We start from the raw sequence: 17388 nt of genomic DNA on the forward strand, positions 1-17388 counted from the left end.
TTTTTTTCTCCTAATATTATATATATATTTCAGGGGAGTTGGTGCACGCAAATTTTCCAGAAAAAACACATTTTCCAAATTTTTTTATTTTTAAATACTATAGAATTTTAAGCGTCTAACTGTGTTCAAGTTTTTGTTCTACCGGTAGTAAAAATATTTTTTAAAATATTTCAAAAGTATAACTGCTGGCAGACATTACGCATGTGTTAACGTTTTTCTCACTAAAATGCTTTTTTCTCAAAACTGAGTATTTTGTTAGATAAGGAACATTTTTACGAACACCACTCGTTCGAATGTATTGAAACTATGTGTGTCTTTCAACACTACAGTGTTACATACTTTAAAACGAAAATTTTTTATTGAAATTATATAAAAAAATTTCATGGCAGAAAATATTGGCAAATTTTGGTAATTTTTGAAAAAGTCGCATGTTGTTGTTGGAGTTAAAATTCGATGAAAAAATAACCAAAAATTTAAATCCTAAAAACTCGTGTTAAAGTATATAACACCATAGTATTGAGAGAAACAGTTTTAAGACATTTAAATGAGTGGTGTTTTAAAAAAATGCTCCTTATCTAACAAAAAAATTTAGCTTCGAGAAAAAATAATTTCAGTAAAAAACATTAGCATGTGTATATAATGCCTGCCAGCACTTTATATTGAAATATTTTAAAAAATATTTTTAGTAGACAAAAGTTTTAGAACAAAAACTTGAACACAGTTAGACGGAAACAATTTCATAGTATTTAAAAATTAAAAAAATTGGAAAATGTGTTTTTTCGGAAAATTTGCGAGCATCCACCTCCTTAATTTTTCGTTAGTGGATATTGAAAAATATCATGTGAAAATGCATAGCTTTTTCGTTAGTAAGGGGCCGTTCAAGTATTACGTAAGCAAATTTTTAGCCATTTATGACCCCCTCCCCCCTCCCCCTTGTCAGCAAAATTTCGTCATCAGCTTTGCCCCTCTGAATCCTAACTCCTATTTTCATAAAGGGTGGTTGATGACGTAAGCATTATCCAACCCCCCCCCCCCGTCATCAAAAGTCAGCAAATCGGAAACCCCCTTCCCCCCATCGATGATGACGTAATACTTGAACGACCCCTAAAACAAACACGCTTATACCGAAATAAACAGAAAAGTACGTTCTAACAGAATATACACACATCGTGCGATGAACAAAAAAAAAAAAAAACCATGTCGTTCTTAGATATTCCGTGCTAAAGATTTTCAATGTCGACGTCTCTTTTGATCTGAAGTCGAATTCCCAAAGCAATAATAAGATTAAATTTTGTCCTATTTCACAGATTTCTCGAAACACTTCTCGTGCACAAGAGGGTATTGGAGTTAATACAATATTGAAGAAGGTGGGAGAGGATATACGAAGTGTTTACCGTGGAGAACGGTGCCACCGCGTGTGCCCTGGGAATGAGGCTAACAATGTATTTCCCTGATGGAAACCTTTCAGAAATGAAGAAATTTTTTTTGTTTTTATTTCACTTTCGTTTCGCGCGCGCGAATATATTTACTCATACATTTTTTTTTTTAATATGTTTATTATGCCTTTTTCTTAAGCAGATTGTTCCATTTGGGAACATCATCGCCGATCCTCCTTCAGGCGATCCTTTCGTTCCAGGTCAAGTGTTTCCCCACATACCTAGGTTTTTCTTAATCGAAAAAAGATGGAATTTCCATGAGTTTTATCACACAAACGCATGCGATCTCGGGCGCTGTGACTGATTTTCGAATCCCAGGGCCGATATCCCTCATATACAGGGTGTCCTGTAAGTGCTGAGGCCTTTGGGATCATTCGATTATTTCGTCAGCATCGGTAAGGGGGGTTTGGGTGATGCTTAAGCCGGGTTTTCCTAGGAATAGGTTACTTGCGCCGGCAGAAACGTGTTACATAATTACGCTACGCGTTTGTGTTTTCCTAGCGTGTCGCAACAGATCAGGGCGGCTATATTATAATATATGGCTTTGGCATCATTTTTATGTCATTTTTCATCTACTCTGTCGTCTGCATGCTCCGGTTTGAAGGGAAGGGGAAGAAAACACACAAGAGTGTGAAGAGAATATCGGCAAAACCGCAGCGCACGACGCATTTTACTCCTCCAGAAGCAGTCGGCCAATCACGCCCGACGTAAAGCGCTGTTTTGAACCGCGTTGCGCTCTGTAGGAAAACAGTCATGCTGCTTTTCTTATTGGTGAGTGGACGGCGTGTCGCGCTGGGAGAATCACGTTGTGCGTGGCACAGGAAACCTGCTCCTAGGAAAACCCGGCTTTACGTCCTCAACCGGCCTTATGTGCCACTGGGCGCACGTGAAATTTTCAGCTGTCCATTTCAGTCAAATGTCTTGTACGTTGCATCAAGTTGATAGCTGTCTTCATGGGGAGAACGACGCGAGTGATTCGATACTTGCGAACACGGGACAAGGGGAGCCACCATTGTAAATCTTTGCTAACTTTCCCGACACCACTCTGCCTCTTTTGAGGTAACGGAAGTGAGGTGCTTTGCATCAGTCCGGGGTTGTGAGCGGTTCTATCTATCTATCTATCTTTATGAAGATATGAAATATTCTTAATGACATCTTATTCGGTCGCACCAAAAACGGAAAAAACCTTTGGATAGTTATTCGGCATCTGAACTAACATTTGCCCTATTGATAAGTCCCCTAAAAGGATGAATGATCAATTAGAACATAGTTTCTAAAACTTTTTGTTCCATCGCCCCCTTCATCAGAATTTTTTTTCCTCTCACCGCCCCCCAACGCGAATGAAGCCATAGTATCCCATATTAAATCTGTAGCGTCTACCGCCCCCGGACCATTCCATCGCCCTACAGGGGGGCAGGGGGCGATATTGCGATATTTTCCAATTTGGGAAACTCTGAATTAGAAAGTTGTCGCCTTGTTTTTTATGAGGACAACGGGAAAAAAAATCCTGTTTCGAAGTGCAATATTCGTTGAGATATTTGGATTCAAAAAGTGGACGAGAGGTGAAAAAGAACAGCAAAACCTGAGACCATTTTTCCCTTTTATATGCATACTGTTCTTTTCCAACCTTTCTCTGATTTTAGAATTGAAATATCTCAGTGAATATTGCATTTAGAAACAGGAATTTTTTTACCTCAGGAGAGACTGGGCAACAACCTTCTAATTGGGTTTTACAGAGGGGCTTAGTGGTCCAGGGCGGCAAGTTCAGAGGGGCAGCAAAGTTTGTATAACCCTCAGTAAATTCACCTCTGCCCAGACAGCTAGGGTTAGTGAGTGACTAAGAAAGTGACCTAGAAAGTTTGCAATCACGTGAGTGAGAAATAGAGTGACTTAGAGCGTGGACAAGCATGTGAATGACCAAAAAGAATGATCTACAGAGTGAGAGACAAGTCAGAGTAAGCTTATGAATAACCAAAATTGTGACCTAGAGTGCGTACAAACATGTGAATGACCAAAAGAGTGACCTTGAGTGTATGCAAGCATGTGAATCAAAAGAATGACCTAGAGCTTATTTGAAGGTGTAAATGATCAAAAACGTCAGTTAACAATCAAAAGAGTGACCTAGAGCTTGAGTAAGCACGTGAGGGACCAAAACAATGTGCAAACATGTGAATGACTAAAAGCGTGACTTAAAGAGTGTGTGACCAAAAGAATGACTCAGAAACACAAATGTACTTGCAGGAATGAGAGGGGGAGAAGGTTAAGTGGGTGGTTATAGCACAGAGTGACGAATTCGAGGAAGGAGTAGTCAAGAAAATTTGGCTAGAATGGGTGAAGGGCGGCAAAATTCGTGTATCCCGCATGAGGCAAAAAAAATGTTCCTCTGGCTCTACACCAGGCATCTTCAACCCGTTGTTCGTGAGCACCACGTTGCTCTCTGAAGCACCTAGATTGCCCGATGCTCGTGTTCGATTTCATGCTCACGAGCACTTACTTGATCGACATTCCAACTAAACACCTTGTACAAATTGCATTGAAGGATTAAAATCATCCTGATTCCATGCATTCGGAGATCAAAGATGCCGTATGGGTGCTCTTCTTTAGATAACGTGGACAAGCAGTGATCGTGTGCTCGTGACTAGGAAAAGGCTGAAGACCTCTGCTCTACACTCTGTATACAGGGTGTATAGGTAATGGAGCGCATGTCATTTTACTGGTGAACCATTGATTCTAGAGGAATATTTCTAATTAGAAAAAGTATCCGAATAACATAGAACTCAGATATGCCATTCACGTTGCAAGGGGGGTCTTGTACAGTTGTTAAAATGAAAGTATTTACTTTTTATACGGACACCTTGTGCTCAAAAACCAAATTAGAAAGTTGTTGCCCTGTCTCTTCTGATGCCAACAATTCCATTTCCATGTTTTTTAAGAGCAATATTCCATTGGGTTTTTTGAGGGCAGGTTGGCGTCTGTATAAAAAGTTACAGTAGGCTCTATCTAATCCGGCGCATATCAGACTAGGGTACGCCGGATTATCGAAATCACCGGATTACTGCAAGTCAACTGAAAAAGCCCATTTTACAGAGGTACATTTACAGGGAAGCTTACCTGGCTATACCCCACGGCGTAGAAATCGAGCCATTAGTGGCCAAAAATAATTAATGGACTGTGAAAGGTGGCAAAATGTGGACAGCCCATATTTGGCATAAACCCACCTTTGCCTGAAAAGCTAGGAATCTAAAAGTTTGTGTACATGTGAATGATCAAAAGAGTGACATAAAAGTTTGTATGCATGTGAATAGTCAAGAGCAAAAATGTCGACGTTGTTTACCTTGATTTCCAGAAGGCATTCGATCGGGTCCAACATGGCAAACTCTTGAAGCGTTTACACGAGATTGGAATAGGGGGCAACTTGCTGAATTGGATAGAATCGTGGTTAAGAGATAGGTCGCAACGAGTTATGGTGAACGGGGAATTCTCTGGTTGGACAGACGTCACAAGTGGAGTTCCTCAGGGAAGTGTCCTTGGCCCCATACTTTTTTCACTTTTTATCGATAAACTCGATCAGGGTATCGATGGAATTACTAGCAAATTCGCAGATGATGTGAAGCTAATGGGGGTAATCGGGAATGAAAGCGATAGGGAGTTGCTCCAGACCAACTTAAACAAGATTGCAGCATGGGCAAATGAATGGAGCATGACGTTTAGCGTAGATAAGTGCATGGTCGCTCATTTTGGTTCGAACAACCAACGGTTCTCTTACGAGTTGAATGGTGTCACTATCCCGGATGCAACTAGAGTCACCGATTTGGGAATTCTCATTGACGAGCGACTTAAGTTTTCTGAACATTGTTCAGCGGTTGTCAAAAAAGCGAATAGAATGCTTGGTCTCATTTTCAAAAAGGTCTCTTCGCGTTCTCCTAAAGTCATTCTTCCTCTTTTTCGAGGCTTAGTTCGTCCTGGACTGGAGTATGCTGTAAGGTTTTGGAGACCATACCTACAGAGGGACATAGACTTGGTTGAAGGGGTGCAGAGAAGAGCTACGCGTGTCCTTATTGGCACACAGGGCTTGAGTTATGAAGAAAGACTTCATTTTTTGAATATGTTTACATTGGATGAACGCAGGTGTCGAGGAGATATGATCGAAGTGTTCAAAATTTTCAATGGGATGGATAGGATGGACCATGAACTTTTAGTACACCGCCAATCGACTGCTTTTACAAGGGGACACCAGTATCGATTGGTGAGGGACAATGCAAGGTTATGGTGTCGCAGGGAATTTTTCTCCAATAGGGTTGTTAATAAATGGAATAGCTTACCCCCGGAGGTAGTAAATTGTAACACAATTGACACGTTTAAAAAGAAATACGATAAACATGTTGGGGTAAATCGGGAAGCTATCCATTCTTAGAATAAGACAACCATAAGTATTCTTTATGGGCATTGTATAATATTTTATCATGTGTATATATTGTTTGTAATTTGTGTTAATTGCATTTTTAATTGGGTTGCTGTATTTTTGAAACATATGACAACCATATTTTTATGGGCATCTTTTTATCAGCCACCTCGTTGGGCATTTTGCCTGTTGTGGCGTTGTATTTGTATTTGTATTTGTATTTGAATGATTAAAAGAGTGACCTAAATAGTTGCATGTATGCGAGTGATCACAAAAGAGCGACCTAAATAGTTGCATGTATGTGAGTGATCAAAACAATTTCCATGCGGGTGAATGATTAAAAGAGTGACCTAAAGAGTTGTACGCACGTGAGTGATCAAAAGAGTTCGTATGCGTGCTAGCTGATCAAAAGAGTGACTTAGAAAGGAAAGAACCGGGTCTGTGAGTGACCAAGTATCTTAGAGAGTTTGCAAGAATGTAAGTGACTTAGAGAGAAAGGACCAGGTAAGTCACCAAAAAAGTTGACCAGGAATATTTTCAGGCATGTGAGCAATCCAGAGTGTATGCAGGCATGTGAGTGATTCAGAGTCTTTGCAGACATTTGAGCGATGCAAAGTGTTTGCAAGCATGTCAGCAACCAAAAGAATGACGTAAAGAGCAAAGCACTAGGTCAGTGAGAGAGCAAAAGAGTGACCTCCAGAATTTGCAAGCACGTGAGTGACCTAAGAGTGTGGTTTCTGAAGCACATCAGTGAGACCCAAAGAGTGACCTAGAGAGTTTTCAAGCATGTCAGTGACGGAAAGAGTGGCACACAGGCACCATGTCGGCGAGCGATAGGAACAGTGACTTAGAGTGAATGAAAGCATGTGGATGCTGAAAAGAGTGACTCAGACAGCGCTGGAGACAAAGTGGGCTATAACCAGGGCGGCAAATTCGAGGAATGAGCAGTACAAAAAATTAGGCTAGAATAGGCGAAGGGAGCAAAATTCGTGGATCCCATGGGCTGCGAAACACACACACACATACACACACACACATACACACGCCTCTGCCATTTAAATAACTCAAACTTCTGCGCATAGACATACAGTTACATGTTTCCCCTCTGCTATGCTCGAAGAAAACCCGCCTAGAAAACGCCGGCTTACTGGATGGGCCGGATTAACGCGCGGCCGGCCGCATTATCAAGAGTCTGCTGCATTATTATTATTATTATTTTCAATAACTATACAACCCCTTGCAACTTAGGGCAATTTTACGTTATTAGGGCAATTTTTCTAATTGGAAGTATGCGTCGAAGATCAACGTTGTTCCAGTAAAATGCTGTGCACACAGTCACCCATACACCCTGTATATTTGAAATATGCAAATTATTAATTTGCATAAAAGTCGCAGCATGAATGCAAATATTTATGAGAAACTTCTTATTCACGTGAATTTTGAAATAATAGTGAAATTTAAGGTATTTAAATGTATACGACAGCAGATGGCGCTATCTATTCGTGAATGATCGGCTACTTAGTGATATTTTGATAGAGCTGTAACTAACGTCGGGGGCGTAGCTCAGATGGTAGAGCGCTCGCTTAGCATGCGAGAGGTACCGGGATCGATACCCGGCGCCTCCAGTTGAATACATGTTTTTTCCGAAAGTGTTGGCATTTTTTGCACCATAAAAGTTTTGTACAAAATCCTTTATAAAACTTGAAAAATGCAACCAATAAGCTTATAGAAATAGAATAGTGAATAAAAATTTTTTTAAATGTTTCTTAGGACGGTATTACACTATAAAAGTTTGGTAAAAGTCATTTTATAAAACTTTAAAAATGCAGTCAATAAGATCACCGGTTGAATTTTCTAGAATGTAACCAATAACCTAAAATTGGTTAGATTTTTCAAGTTTTATTAAAGGGATTTTATCAAACTTTTATAGTGTAATCCCGGCCTTAAAGAAGGAGGTGTGTTCCCATAGGAAAGCAAGGAAAGCCAAGATCACATACAAACCCTCTTAAAAGCCTCTAAGAACCCGGGATTACACTATAAAAGTTTTATTGAAGCTCTTTTATAAAACTTGGCCGAATGTAATAGATGTGCTTATTGGCTGCATTTTTCAAGTTTTTCAAATGAACTTTTATGAAACTTTTATAGTGTAATCCCAGCTTTATTTTAGCAGTGACCAGCCCAGATATTTGACAAAGTTGATTTCTCAATCGAGCAAATTTTTCTGTACCACTTTGTTTGTACTAGCTGAAAATTGGAAGAAAAAGTACTTTATTGAAAAAATATGAATATTTCAAATGGGATTTAGCGATTATGCTGATTAAAGTGCTAAAATTCATACCAGAAATACATTAATTTCCGCATGTCAACGCGGAAATACAAATCAAAATATTTTGATACTTCTCATTCATAGTTGAAAAAAAAAAAAAAAAAAATTTGGAGGCGCCGGGTATCGATCCCGGTACCTCTCGCATGCTAAGCGAGCGCTCTACCATCTGAGCTACGCCCCCTGATAGCAACAACATGACTAATATGAAATCAATCCTATTAGTTGCTCCCATTTCGACCAAGAACGACTGGTTAGGATATCAAGCGTATGATCAGTCGTTAAAGAAGTAGGGCGGCAGCTGGTCACTCAAAGCAAGGTGTGGTCGTTAAACACGAAAGTTATTGAAAACCTGCTTGATTCGTACAGAAGGAAAAAGAAAGTCTACGTATATGAAACGCATTTATGCACTGTGTAACATGATTTTTGTCTTTGGTTAACAGAGGCCGCCCTTCTCTTACCAGAAGCGGGGGTCCGGTAAAAAGAATAAGTTCGGAGCTCCTTAGAGACCCTCTTTCATATATTTTTGGGGGAAAGGGGGCGGAATTCTTAATGCATTATCACAGAATATTCAGGAATGCTGAAAAATGTACATTAAAAAAATATATTAGACACAATTAAATGCGAATTAATGCAAAAATCAATAAAAGTTTTGCATCTATGAAAATTTGGAACAAAATAAATTTTTAAACTGACGAAGCAAATTAGTTCAAAACTAATGAAAATTAGGTCCTACGAACTAATGATAATTTAAAATCCACTAATTCACCAATAAAAATTCAGAATTAATGGAAGAAAAATCACAGAATTGATGGAAGAAAAATCACAGAATTGAAAGAAAAATCACAGAATTGATGAAAATTCAAAATTAATGGAAGGCAAATTTCAGAATTGATCAAAATTCGGAAATAATCAAAAAATCCTAGGATTGATTGAAATTCCGAATCAATGAGGGAAGAAAATTTTAGAATCGATGAAAATGCCGAAACAATGAGAGAAATAATTCCAGAATGGATGGAATTAAAAATTGGAGAAAGACAAGTAATTTCTAGAAATTACGACCTTATATTTTCTTCAAAAAATTTATTTTTTGCTATATTTTTATACCTTTTTCTTACTTCTACTATCGGCGCTCCCTCCTCAAACCGTGGGGGCTCGGTGCAACCGCACCTGGACGACTCTGATTAGCAGACCGCATTTCCCAATGGCTTATCTGATCGCGTGACCATTTTTGTCGCACCACGTTCCTACCGGGATCTAAAATTTATTTATGATTCCGAGCGGCAGCCTTTATTCTAATATCCACCGATAAGTTGGTGCTCTGATCCCTCGGTGTGGGACTCCCTGCGGTAGCAATCTTTTTCTGTGGTCATGTCACTGTTTCTGTTGTTCCCCCGTGTCAAGAAAGTTTTCCGACACCTATAAAAAGCTACCGCACCTCCCAATGGCTTACGACCAAAAAGATGGAATACAGCAGTTTCATGCTTTAAACTTTGCTTTCGCCATCAGGGGAGTGAATTCTTTGGTATATCAAAAGTGTCAAATTCCTGAAAAGCAGTACTGTGTGAGTTGAAAAGAAATATTATGAAAATATTATGCGACAAATGTTAGTTATTTCCCAATATTGCCATTTATTGATCTCACAAATCATTACTACCTACCAGTGACAATATTACATTGAAGCTATAGCGAGGCATACTATAGATATTCTGAATCCTTACAACAAGTGTGCTCAAACTTTTGAAGAGTATGCAGGACCACTTAATTGCGAGGATCCGGGTTCGAACCCCACAGTGGTGGTCGGCTGAAGTTGGTTTTCTGTGGTTCCCAACTTCAAGGCACAAATGCGAGCCGATCTCCCCGTTAAAAAGTCTCGCCACAGAGAGCAACAGTCCTACAACGATAAATCATTCAATCATAACACTTCACTCATAGTTAGAAAAACTTGTGGCAGATGGCAGCACTACACATAACAAGCATTACAGAGAAACAACAAAACTTCACGTCAGGTTTCACTACACGTACACGCACATTCCCGCATGTACCGATTCGTTGGGGGGTTCCGCGGGGAGGGGTGCATGTGTGATGTAGCAGTAGTAGGTAGGGGCTCGGGGATCCATGATGTTCTTAAGTCAGCCACCTCGTTGGGCAATTTGCCTGTTGTGGCGTTGTATTTGTATTTGTATTAATTGGTTTAGAATCATGTCACCGGCTATTTGAGTTATCTAGAAATGTTCCACGAATGTGCCGTTGGCAATTTAAGTGATCTGGACATGCCATTTGAGTCACTCAGAGCCACTAAATGGATTAAAAAATTAAGTTAAGTATAAATGTGCTGCGAGTCAACTGTGGTGTGTGCTGTGAGCTGCTAAAGTGATCTAGAAGCGTGCCGAGGCCCACTCGAGTAATCTGAGAATGTCTGCCAGCCACTTGAGTGATCTGTATATGTACCACGAGCCTCTTGAGTGAACTGGTATTGTGCCGTTGGTAGAGTAGAGGTTGCCTGGATATGTGCCTTAGGCAGCTGAAATGATCTGGAAATGTGCCGTAAGCCACTTAAATGGTTTGATAATCTTTCGTGGGCCACTTGAGTGGTTTGATAATTTGTCGGGGAACATGAATTGAGCTTATGTACCATATATTCTGAAGAATGAATTCATTCTATTCGTCACTTCATTGGTTTGAAAAACGTGTCGCAGGCCACTTAAAAATTGTCACAGAGCAACAGACCTACTACGATACACTTATTTAATCAATACACTTCACTCATAGTTCGAAAATTGATGGCAGGTGGCAGCACCATAACAAGCATTACACAGAGACAAACTTAGGTCCACAGAGCAGACACGCACATTCCAGCATGTAAAAATTCGTTAGAAGTTCCGGAGAGGAATATGGACAAGGTGCATGTTTTATTAGTAGTAGGCCACTTTAGTGATCTGTAAATGTGCCTTGAGTCATTCAAGTGATCTGTAAATGCACTTTGGGTCACCTAAATGACCTAAAACTGTGCAGTGATTCACTTAAGTGACCTGAAACTGTGCTGTGATTCACTTAAGTGATCTGTAAATGTGCCTTGGGCCACTTAATTGATTTGAAACAGTGTCGCGTGCCACTTGAGTAATCTAAAAATATATCGCGGGTCACTTGAGTGATCTGGGAATGTGCAGTGGGTCACTTAAGTGATGTGGAACTGCCCCGAGGGTGACAGGTGATCTATTAACGCGCGGCACGGTTCATTTTTACAAAATTAGATGCGAGTTCGCGAGCAACATCAGATACCACCAACGAGGACATTTGGCCCACGGGGCCATTAGTTGAGCATTGAATGCACTAAACCGTAGTTTGAGAGCAATAATCCTTATACTCATGATTATTCATGCCAAGAAAACACAGAAAATTACAACTTTTCCTTCCCGATGGCAAAGAAAAAGTTTCTTTTCTTGTTTACGCGGCGTTATTCGCTGTTGATCCCGAAACCGAACTTAATTGTGCGACTCAAACGCCTCGCCGGTTAATGTGAGAATCTCGTAAATTGTAACTAAGATGTTATATTTAGTAACCCGTTTTTAACGGATATTCTCCGTACGTAATTTACGACGTTATGAATGGCAGAAATGCTCCTTAGCATTTAACGGTGCATTAATCCGTGTCAATTGTCAGCCATCCGTAAGTCAAACCAATCGAAACGTAATGGTTTTAAGAGAGAGGGAGGAGAAAAGTGTAAATAACTTTCTCTCTAGTTATAACGACTTCAATAGATTTCTGGTAACATTACATGGTACGTATCAATGAGGAAATCCTTAAAAAACCATTAGCAAAAAATGCGTTTCCACTTGGAAATTATTTCTGGAATTTCTACCAATTTTAGAACTTTCTATTTCGATTTAATGCTAATCACGCTTTTTTTTTCGAATTTCTTCCTACTCAATAACATTTCCTGCCCTTTATTTTCCTTCGTAGAAAAATATTTAGTTGAGAAATTATTTGGAATAATGAAGTTTTATTAAATTTCTAAAAATATTCAAATTATATTTAAATAAATATTCTGAATCTTTTTATCAAAATGTTGTTCTCAATGGTTTTTTGAACGAAATTGATGTTAATAATTTAATATCTTATCATATTCAGTAGGTCATTAAAAGCATAAATATAATAAAAATTGACGACAATTTTTATGACACAAGGATGACGTCACTCTCCGCTATCATACGAAGGTTGTAAAGCCTTCGTATGATAGCGGAAAGTGACGTCATCCTTGTGTAAGTCGCCATCTGGTGGCAGCGTCAGCAGTTGTGAGCTTGGTCTGGTCCGGCCGTCCATGTACGGTCCCTTTCAGTGTACACGAGCTCCAAGGAAAGATTGAGAGATTCGGTGCCTCTGTAGTCTAGTGGTCTAGGGCGTTCACCCGGGAAGTGAAAGGTCGTGGGTTCGATTCCCCCTCAGGGGCAGTTGAATTTTCTCTCTTTCCGAAATATATCTTCGCAATATCCAGTTGTTAAAACCTTCGTAATTATTATGACACAAAACATATTGATATATTTTTAAAGATCATATAATTTTAATTTCGTTTATATAATCTCGCTTTCTTTTTTTCAATAACTATGTATATCTTACTGCCAAACCCGAAATCGGCCAATTCACAAATTTCATTGTAAATTGACCCGGCCAACGTCCTATTATTATAGCATATTTTTCGTGATAATTATGTCCACGATAGCTATGGCAACCATCAAATTGCAGTCACGATTCGGCAATTTTTTTTTTCTTCAAAATTTCACACAGAAAAAAAAAAATATATATATTCATGTAATATTGTTAAAATTTTTATTTATCTATAATTTATCTTTTTTCCCCTCTCGTCACTTGGAGCTAATCCAATACAGTTACTATACATAGCCATGTCTCACATGTTAGCCATGGAAAAAAAATGGATTTGGAGCCTACCGGAACGTTCTACATCATTACATTGAGCAATGGGGAGAGTTCTTCAATCACTTCACGAATTGGCCGGTCAAAGCCCGAATTATTTCTGCATACCAGAGTTTAGCCAGCACCCTCGGTCAATTCACAGCCATTTTGCGACATCAAATCAGGTCGGAGCAAGCGGCCCACGGGGACACCATTAATCTTAAGCTTTTTTTTTTTTTTTTTTTTTTTTTAACCGAGCACAACTCAGGTCTATCGCCATAGGCAATTTTCTACCTAGTGAGTTGTGCCGGAAGTGTAATTGTGTGTACCTAACTGTCTGAGTGCGTTTCTAGTGTTGTGTATGATTTTTCAGTGCTGCCATCTATATCTCAGAAGTGAAGTGAGTGATGTGTCGTGACTGAATATTTGTACTGTTTGTAGGTCTGTTGCTCTCTGTGGCGAGACTTTTTAACGGGCAGATCGGCTCGCATTTGCGCCTCGAAGTTGGGAACCGCAGAAAACCAACTTCAGCCGACCACCACTGTGGCGACGGTGGGGCTCGAACCCGGGTCCCCGCGATGCGAGTCCGTCACTATGACCACTCGACCATCACAGCGGCATTAATTTTAAGCTGCTTGATGGGAGGGGGGGGGGGACTGGATAGTGCCCTCATCATGGATAAAAAGAGGAAAGAGGACTGGATGTGCTGAACCGGGTGGCCTTCGAATGTATCTCGAGGGCTTCCCGGTCGGACACCTAGAGCACTCTCCAGCACGGACCAACTCAGCCGAGTAAATGGCTAATATCCCTAGCGGGACAGAGCCAGGTCCCTGCCTGATAAGAAGAAGAAGCCATTTTGCGAATTATCCGCCCTTCGGCAGTAAAATATACGCTATATTGTCAAAAGTGAGTGTCCTTTTTGGAGTTTGTCGAATTTCTGGAAAAATGCTGGGCAAATCTAACTGAAATTTCGCCACGTGAACCTTATGCTTATACCAGCGATTCTCAACCTGTGAGGCTAGTAGTACGATAGTACTGAAACGGGGGCGCTAGCATATCGAAAGAAATATGTATTATTTAAAAAAATGATTATTTTACTCTGAAAGGAAAGCAAAACAAAATGCATTGTAAGATAATAAAAAATAAAATTCGCATTTACACTGATATAATACACTTCAAATTGGACTTTATCAGTACTGCACAATGTATTTAATAATTAGAATACATCCCATATTGTTCAGTATTTTCGTGACTTTCTCAGAGGAAAGATTATGTTTTATTTTCGTTTAAAATAAGTTGATAAAAGTAATTTTCAGCAAATTATTTGAATTTAATATTCCATATGAAAGTTCCAAAAATTTCATGGGGGGGGGGGTGCCCCTCTGTACTGCACTTGTGGGGGGGGGCGCGATGAAAATTATGATTGAAAATTGGGTCGCAAATACTGAAACATTGAGAAACGCTGGCTTATACTAACAATTTCCAGAGAAAATTTAGTCACGGACCGACAAAAAATTAAGTAAAGAATAATGGTCTTTGATCCATTCTCTCTCTGTATTGCGAAAAACTGCAAATGATTTGCAACTTTCGTAAAATATTGTAAGAACTATGCCTACATCAATTTTTCTTTCTAGCCGAAGGATTAAAATTACTTTCCAAACTCCATAAATTATATTTCGATGATTGTGACTGCAAATATGAATATTCATGTCTGATGTTTGTCATGTTAAACCTTTTATTTCGTAGAAAGTGTTTTTTAATGCACTGCAATCACTAATAGTGCTTTCTTTTTCGCGATTGGCAACTTTCCGGGGATTTTAGCAATAATTGGGCCAAAAATTTTTCATCTTAAGCATCATTATTTTGACAATAATTGGTGATTTCCCTTATTTGGGGTCCTGATTTCTCATATTTATCTCGAGGAAATATGGCCTAGTTTTATTACATTTATCGATCGCATTGTCATTGACTTATATACATCATAGTGCCAACAAAACGGAGTCTAATCAAGAGCCGCAATTTAAACCAATTCTATTTTCCCGGTCTTCATTAATTAAATTTTACCAAAAAATGAACAAAGTTAGATTATATACAACCACTGACTGACTCACGGACTTTTCGAGTTACGTAACAATAAATTCCCTACTGTTTGTGAATTACACATTGATACTGGGGATATTTTTGGAAACCAAAACCAGACCATCCTGTTTTTCTTTCTGATCGTAAATTAGAGAATTGGTGATTTCGACTTACGATTGATTCAGTTTACGTACGATGCTCAAAACGGAGAGTGGCTATGCAAATATATTTTTTTAAAATGCATTCGGATTTTTTTTTTCAACCACGCTAAACCCGAAAAGCTCAATTTGCAATTTAACAATTTAAATAATTATTTTTATGAGGAGTACAGAACAACCATAAAGACAAATGATTGTTCCCCAATTGATTTTATACAGGAAAAATACTATTTACTCTTTCATAAAATAATTATGTATGTTAGTGCGTGAATACCGCAGCGAAATATTCGACATTGTCTGTAATAATGGTTCTTGCGTTTTCGAAAAAGTTACAATGAAGATATTGTAACAGAAACAGAGAAAACCGGATGAATATAATTACTTTATTATTGCCAGTGTAGATTCGAATATAATACAGGTAATGACGTCTAGGAAACGGTAGGCCTATATAATTCAGGATTTACAATTTGATAATTTTCTAAAAATATATGTAATTTAATCGATTATTTCGGAAAAATATTCTATCTTCAAAGAAAATTCCACCCATAAAAAAATGCCTTACTTTTTTCCCCAACCCAAATTACTGTGTTTTTCTCACGCAGAATCAGGTCCTACGAAGAAGAAGATTAAGGTCGCTATGGTTCCAATTCCACTTATATTCCAAATATACTCTATAATCCCTTGAATTATAAAGTTTCTTCTCCATTTTCTTCTTTTTTTTTTGCATTCATAGAGTATAATCGATACCGTAACCTTTATTGATCAGGTTTCCGAAACCTAAAATTAGATTGAAGATTAAAATGGTTTTTTGGTCAAATACAATAAGTTGAGTCATTCCTTGATCTTATTTGAATAACTCGTATGAATACTTTTCTATGAGGCCTATAATTTCATATACATTAAATCGAGGTAAAATTCGGCATCAAGAAAATGTATGCATATTTACAGAGTTCACAAAAATGATTTTACGATTATTGAAAAAATAATAATCCCATAATTGATGAAAATCTATAATTAATGAAAAAAGTAGCTATAGAATTAATGAAAGAAATATTATTTTTTTTAGAATTATTCACAGAAATTTCAGAATTTTCAAATTGATGATTCATGACAAAATGAGTTAAGAATTGGCGAAAGAAATAATTCACAGCACTTAATGATAATTTAGAATAAAAGAAAAAATAATAATTTCAGAATTTCTTTTTCCGGGACAAATTTAAGAACCTACAAAATGAATCGGAATCGGGGTGAAAAAAAGTTATTTCAAAATAAATTAAAATCCAAATTTATATTGAAAGAGATAATTTCTAGGGAAATAACACACACACACACAAACAGCGTTCAATATCTAGGGGAACCCGTTTTAGCAAAACGGGGAATGCAACACAATATGACTTGATGGCCCACGGGCTTCGCGAAAATTTTTTATTTAACCCGCAATGTGTGTGTGTGTGTGCGTGCGTGCGTGCGTGCGTGCGTGCGCGTGCGTGCCTGCCTGAAATGTTGAAGACATCCTGCTAAGGAAGTATGGAGATGCTCGATATGTAAGGTCCGTCCCCACAGACTTAGATGGGAATGTATGCAACAGAGATGTATAAACTGCGGTACGCCAAGGGGTTCCATTCGGCCCGCGGAATGTCCTCTGGTAGAGAGAGGTATCAATACACTCAACACGGTATTACCACAGCTGATCATGCTTTATCGATGTAAATACGTAAATTGATGCCCATACGGAAGAATTATTGCCAAAAAAGTTGTTTAAGGCAAGTAAAGTTCCCATTTCTCTCTGAAAAGTCACCAATGGTGAAAAATTAAGCGTTCTATTACTGCTGTTTTGCGGTGCACGCACTTCGTACACATTCCTCTACGGAATTCATAACGAATTGGTTAATGCCGCAGTGTGTGTGTGTTCTGAGTGTATGTGTGGCCCTAACGTATTTATGTTGTCAGAACAGTGCTTTTTGCGTGTTGATGCTGAAGCTGCCATCTGCTTTCCATACTTTGAAGTGAAGGTGTGAATGCTTGAATATCCGTGTTATATCAGTGACGTGTTGTAGGATTACCCGCTCTCTGCGGGGA

At 38.7% G+C, this 17388-nt stretch overlaps 3 non-coding genes across 3 annotated transcripts; 2 read left to right on the forward strand and 1 right to left on the reverse strand.

Moving 5' to 3' along the window:
• The first annotated feature begins 7390 nt into the window (after positions 1-7390).
• TRNAA-AGC (transfer RNA alanine (anticodon AGC)) lies at positions 7391-7463 on the forward strand. The gene has a single exon. It is a non-coding gene; the product is annotated as a tRNA-Ala (tRNA).
• Positions 7464-8272: 809 nt separating this feature from the next.
• TRNAA-AGC (transfer RNA alanine (anticodon AGC)) lies at positions 8273-8345 on the reverse strand. The gene has a single exon. It is a non-coding gene; the product is annotated as a tRNA-Ala (tRNA).
• Positions 8346-12537: 4192 nt separating this feature from the next.
• TRNAP-GGG (transfer RNA proline (anticodon GGG)) lies at positions 12538-12612 on the forward strand. The gene has a single exon. It is a non-coding gene; the product is annotated as a tRNA-Pro (tRNA).
• The last annotated feature ends 4776 nt before the right edge of the window (positions 12613-17388 follow it).

Source organism: Pholcus phalangioides, unplaced genomic scaffold, assembly GCF_987345545.1.
Source record: "Pholcus phalangioides strain wild (caught in Gottingen) unplaced genomic scaffold, Ppha-v1.0 ptg000009l_1, whole genome shotgun sequence".
Classification (NCBI taxonomy): domain Eukaryota; kingdom Metazoa; phylum Arthropoda; class Arachnida; order Araneae; family Pholcidae; genus Pholcus; species Pholcus phalangioides.